This window comes from Limulus polyphemus, unplaced genomic scaffold (genome assembly GCF_000517525.1).
Source record: "Limulus polyphemus unplaced genomic scaffold, Limulus_polyphemus-2.1.2 Scaffold5938, whole genome shotgun sequence".
In the NCBI taxonomy this organism is placed as follows: Eukaryota; Metazoa; Arthropoda; class Merostomata; order Xiphosura; family Limulidae; genus Limulus; species Limulus polyphemus.
In genome coordinates, this window is record NW_013671548.1 from 27,568 (window position 1) to 34,110 (window position 6,543).

The 6,543-nt window shown below is 32.8% G+C and overlaps 1 long non-coding RNA gene across 1 annotated transcript in view; it reads right to left on the bottom strand.

Annotated features, from left to right (window-relative positions):
* Positions 1-5,006, bottom strand: part of LOC111089333 — a 13,572-nt gene extending 8,566 nt beyond the window's left edge. Inside the window, exon 1 of the long non-coding RNA XR_002613597.1 lies at positions 4,992-5,006. This is a non-coding gene — a long non-coding RNA (uncharacterized LOC111089333). The remainder of the gene's footprint in view (positions 1-4,991) is intronic.
* Between the last annotated feature and the right edge of the window lie 1,537 nt (positions 5,007-6,543).

Below are 6,543 nucleotides of genomic sequence, written 5' to 3' on the forward strand. Positions count from 1 at the left end.
TATATATATATATATATATATATATATATATACACACACAGATATATTTTTAAAAACCTCACCCGTTTGTCGTGCACGTTCATTGTAGCAATACAAAGCTGACGAAACCACCAGCCAGCATCGATTAATACAAAGAATACTCCACATTATTAACTCTCACTCTTGTGAGGATTACATCGACATCTGCCACATCATAAATTCTCCAAAATGACATACTTGAACAATGAGTTTCAGTTTACAATTGTTTTGCTGATGATGTTAATTTAGCACGGGTCTGACAAAATCATGTTAACATCAAGAAAACGATACAAAATATATGAATTAATCAACGTCTTTAGATCTTCCCAACTGTCCCATTGCCCAACTGCAGAGAAAATTATATTTTAGCCTCCTATTATGTTATATTTCAGATCATATTGACCCAATGCTATTTCAAACAATCTGGAACAGCCTTGAATTCATAATACAGGATGATCCAAAACTATTTTTCCAATTTTAAAATTTAATAACTAAATAACTAAGGAAATACAAAAATACAGTTTTCAACATATTGTGTCCAACTGAAACAGTTAATTATGAAATTTTAAAATAGGAAAAATAAATTTGGACCACCCTCTGTGTGTGTATTTATTTATTTGCATAGCTTTTACACTCTTATGTTAAGTGTTATAAGTTAATTTAAATAGTTATTGTTATAAACTCAAAGATATATTCAACTGCATCATCACGTTAAGGAAATAGGTGTCGGGACAAACAGATTCGAAACATAATAGGAGGATTAAGAATCAATTTCCTTTATCTTAATGCTGGAGGTAAATAATACTCAGGGTGCGTGTTGAATGTGTCAGTGTCGTACTCTTCGTGTGTTTGTGAAAGTTTGTTAATTGGCAAGTTAAGAATTGAATATATAAAAATTTTTGATATATTTTGTTGTCATACTTATTCCCCTATAAGGTACCCTTTAAACTTTTGTACGAGCCGTGACAGACTAGGAGTTTTACACAGTAAACTTATAAGATCTCAAAACATCACACTATGCTACACACACATCAGCCCCCGTAAGAAACAGTTATGAGATAGAGCGATGTCGAATCTTCGAAGAATAATCTCTCTGGGGTAATGGTGTAAAACGAGTTTCAATTAACGATGAGGTTGTTATAACCAAGCCACCCTAGCCTCATCATGAGCTCTGGCATTTCTTACAGAGTGAAACATTGTTATGAACCTTTTCCAGCAAATCACGAATAGGGTCATTTAAGATTGAAACGTTTAGGAATACATTGTTATTGCGACGTTTTATCACTTTGCTGACATCAAACTGATCATCCTTAGCCATACAATTAAATGGCCTCAACTAAATGAAGCTCCTCTAACACTTTAAGGCAACTGGATGCAAGTTTTTCACCTAGATTACAAATATTACATACAAGTATATTCTAGTAAGTTGGTTTCTTGTCTGGTATACTAATGACATCACTGGAGAAAGCTCCTACCGACGGATGTGTTTCATAGTTAGTAGTTTTTGAAATTGATATTTAATGTGTTTCACACTAAAGTCAGGCTGTGCTGCCCCCTGGCGAATGAAATGTTATAACTTTCACTTATCGACAATCTAGTTTGCTGGTTTACTGAATTACTACCTTAAACTGTTTACAAACGAGTAAATAATTGTGTACATCTCGAAAATAGCGTTTCAAATTTGGTAACGTATAGTCTTAAATATCTAATTTATTTAATAAAACATCCGATTATGCTAATAACAATTGAAATCTAGCGGGTCAGGTCCTGGTAAATTAGATTTGTCGACATTTTTCTCTCTCCCCCTTTCATTAAATATTTGTACAAGCGATAATACGATGCCTCCTATTCTTTACTTCTTACGAATTAACTATGAATATAATGGTAAACATAACAAAAAGCTGTGTGTATTTGAGTAAGAATAATTAATAAACATAGTGACTATTTCGATGTGTGTGTGTGTGCGCATGAATATCGAAGCTGTTTCTTTTAAGAAACAACCACTAGATAAGAAAAACAAACTAAAATGTGTTATCAGAACATCACTAGATAAGAAAAACAAACTAAAATGTGTTATCAGAACATCACTAGATAAGAAAAACAAACTAAAATGTGTTATCAGAACATCACTAGATAAGAAAAACAAACTAAAATGTGTTATCAGAACATCACTAGATAAGAAAAACAAACTAAAATGTGTTATCAGAACATCACTAGATAAGAAAAACAAACTAAAATGTGTTATCAGAACATCACTAGATAAGAAAAACAAACTAAAATGTGTTATCAGAACATTGGATGTACAATATTATATTTCAAGTTATCAAACTGGATGCATTCCAAGTAATCCCATCACGGGGCGTTACTCGAAGTCACGAAACCATGCAAAGTTTATGTAGAAATAATAATAACACACAATTAATCTTTAGTGGTATGATTATCAATAATTACATAAAACCAATTTGAGAAAAAACACTAAAGTTTCGTAAGAATCTAAACAAGCGACGCACAACAAAGTTCCCTTAAAACATGTTTAATGTTATTTATCAAATAAAAGATTAAATAATTTTTTCTTACTGCAGCTACTCTGTTGGTTTTCTCTTTTTGCTCAACTTTTCACTTCTTAGATATTCTTTCTACACATGTAAAACGCTATTCAACAGCACTATAAAACAACTATACTGTTGGTAACTATATTCTTTAATACCATGCAAAAGTTTTGTTAAGCCCATGGTTACATAATATGTTGTCTGTGCTTGCCCACCGCAGGCATCGAAACCTTATTTTTCGTGATATAAGCCCCAGCGGAAAAGAAAAAAAGAATATGGTTGTAAAATCTGTATATTTTATTAGCATATTATGTTGCGCCATCTATCAAAACTGTTCAAAACTAATGATAAAGATAATTCCTGGTAAAACAAGTTAGCACTTGTTAGAGCGTTAAATAGTTTTCCTTCAAGCAATAAAAACAACCTTTTTCCCTTAACCCGGATAAAATATTTAAGTGAATTATTAAGCTTCTAACTTCAAACTAAAAATAAATATTTGTTGAAATATTACAACTTAGAAAGCTAAAAAATATTTCTAAATGTCAATAATAAGACTTATTGCATACTTTTTTTTTCCAAAATTTCATTAACATATGAAGATGTTTTGTCATGGTTTACAAAATAGCATAAAGAGATGCATTTAATGTCCCTAGAATTAACTCTTTTTGTTGTTGTTGTTGCTGCTCCTGCTCGCGCGCTAACTCCAACACATTCGTTCTTTTAAAAACGCACTAAACAACACAACAGAAGAATTAGCGTTTTGAACCGCCAGCTGGCATCACGGCGATTGTGTCAAGTTTGGATCGGTCGAACGCCATCAATGTTGTGCACCGTCTTCTGTTGACGCAAATTTACAATCATTACCGTCAAAAAAGGTGTACATTATTGGGCAGTAATAATATATATATATTAATATAAAGATTAAACCCAAATGATGGCAGTAGATACATATTTATAAATTACAGATGAACATGAAACTTGAAGCCCACTTGTTTTTCTCAAAACATTATTTTTTATGAATCAGAAGAAAAAAAGAAAGCACAGCGAAAACCAGGCAAAACCCGTTTTGTCGATTATATACTACAAAGTACACATACACATTTTCATTAAATATCGACAAAGAAATGAAACACGCGAAGAAAAAAAATTAATGAAAAAATCACAGAATACATCAAACATACACACATGTATATTTAATTAACTCCTACAATTATCATATATTCAGGCTTATGCAATACCCGAACTTTAATAGTCAGTTTAAACTTTTAAACACGAATCTACGATTTTCAAGACACATAGTACGAATATATCAATGCTTTACGCGAGACACTTTTACTAATTCAGCGTTCGACAGGTTATTTTTCTTTTTCGTTGTACGTGAATTATCACATTAAAATGTATGTAACATTTTTCATCTAAAACAGTATTATTCTGTCATGATAAGCACTTAGTTTGTTAATTCTTAAATAACCCTATAGTTTTTATTTACCTTAGGATGCTGCTTGCGCGGAGAACGGACTGGCAGGCGTGGGGCCATGTGTCCTGTCAACTGAATCTACCGTTTGGAGTAACGGCAACGGTTGCAGAAACGAAGTGAAATAAACAGCTCTACAACGCTCAGTCTTACCAACCAAAGTATACTCGACATTCGATCGAGCCGATCCACTAGCGCAGGTAAGAGGGGAGACTAAAACTCACAACACCAGCGCCCTCTCATTAAATGTCTATGTAAGTCTCAACACAATAGGTATCAACCTGCAAACAATCCACGTGCTTACAAAAAAATAAAGCAGATATATTTTTTCAAAAGAACAACAGAACCTGAAAATGTCAAACCTATTTCATCTTATCCCACATATCAATAAAAGTATGTGACATCGAATATAGAAAAACTATTTGGAAAGTTATTTTAACTCTTCTATTACCAAGACATCTCATAAAAAAATACTAACAAAGGTACATTTTGTTGTTCGTCTATTATTTTATTATTCACGTACTTTTTCCTTCTTTGTTTTACATAACGACCTTACTGAATTTAAATATTCACCTGTTTAACAACTAAACATTAACATTTCGTTTTTATAAAACAAATTCGCCTAAAATGAGAACTATATTTTCTGTTTAAATAAAACATATCCTGAAGAGCATAACACGTCTTCTGTAGTTTGTTTTTATCCATAACTGTCGCATCACATGACATTCGAAACAAAGATTCTGCTGAAACCCGAGGAACTAATGATTGTGCGATATTGTTTTGATGCTTCTAATACTCTGCTTGTCACACTATAACACAGTGACTCCTTAAAAGAAGGTTTCTGAACAATATAATTACAAAAATTAACTCACAAGCGAATGAGTTGTGTGTGAAACACGAAAAAGAACACAAAAGGCCGAAGATTTTATAAAGAGAGTTTAAATATTTACATAACTTCAGTTTTCACAACATGTTGAGATTTTTAACGCCCATCTTGTGGTGAAGTAGTGGTAATCGTAGGTTAACTTTTGAAGAATGTTCTTCTAACATCAGTAAATGTCATAACAAAAACAGCCTAAAAATAAACATAAAACTTCGCCACTCACGGGCTCTCCAGTCGATTTCAATCCCTGTCCAACCGGTATATACAAGATTGGTGTTAAAAGGAACAATTCCTATTAGAGAGACTTACAAAAATAATACAATAGCGGAACATGTTACTATTGTATTATTTTTGTAAGTTCAACGAGTTACCAGCCAATTTACTGTACTCCTACCCTAACGCCCCCCAGTGGCACGGCGGTATGTCTGTGGATTTACAACGCTAGAAACCGGGTTTCGATACCCGTGGTGGGCATGGGCACAGATAGTCCATTGTGTAGCTTTGTGCTTAACTTCAAACAAAAAAACCTACCCTAACGCAGGCCATCGTTTTCGGTGGACAGTTGAAAAGAAATTTCAACCCTACAAGTTCAGATTTAACATCATAAAATGATATCTTGCTGGTTATCTTTAAGAAGACACACTTGCATAAAAAAGAAATGCTGATTTCGATGTGTTTGTTTATTTAAACACACAACTACATAAAGAGCTATCTGTACTGTACCCATCGCAGGGATAGAACCCCAAATTTTAGTGCTATGAGCCTTCAAAATGGCCAATGAACATGTTAAACGTAAACTACTAAATAGAAGGTATTTCAATGTGCTACTTTGAAAGAAAAATAAACCAGTATTTTGTGACTGCAAGCAACTGATCACAATCGACAGAAAACTTAAACTTTAGCAAGGGCTGACAAACGCTGATTTCAGTAATATCAGAGACATCTCGTTGTAAAATCTGCATGTCTTGCCAAGCACCTCCACTTTGCAACTCCTGGATATGCTACGGGATTGTAGGAGGTTCGATGCAGAAGGATGGCGTTCGCAAAACGCTCGTGATAGTAGATTCATACTAAGCCTTACTTTTTAGTGATAGATATTCATATCAAAATAATATAGATACAAACTCAGATGGATAAACTAATGGTAAAAATAAAACAGTACACCAGTGATGTATAAGGTTGTTTTTTTCTCCACGGCTTCTAAATATAACAAAGTTTCCGTTTTATATAGGTATTTAATTTCGATAAAATTTGCATTTTGACTTTCTGATATATTTTTTTCTTTTACGAATGACTTGATTACAATTTCCCATTATTACTATGTATATTTTTTTAGTAAAAATATCAAATCACTTTATCCAACATAAAACACACACTAAGTCTCCTTTGTTAACGTTAAAACATTATTATTTTTATGTAAATTACGTATGGTAAAACATGAAACCATAACAACAAAATGAAAGTTTGGTTTTGGATTTTTTGAGCAAAGCTACACAAGTGATTTCTGTACTAACCATTTCTTATAATGGCTGGAGACGGCTTGAATGGGTAATGAAGAAAAACTTTAATATAAGTTTAGAATAACAGCAAATGTTCAACGTTTCGACAAGGTTTTGTCA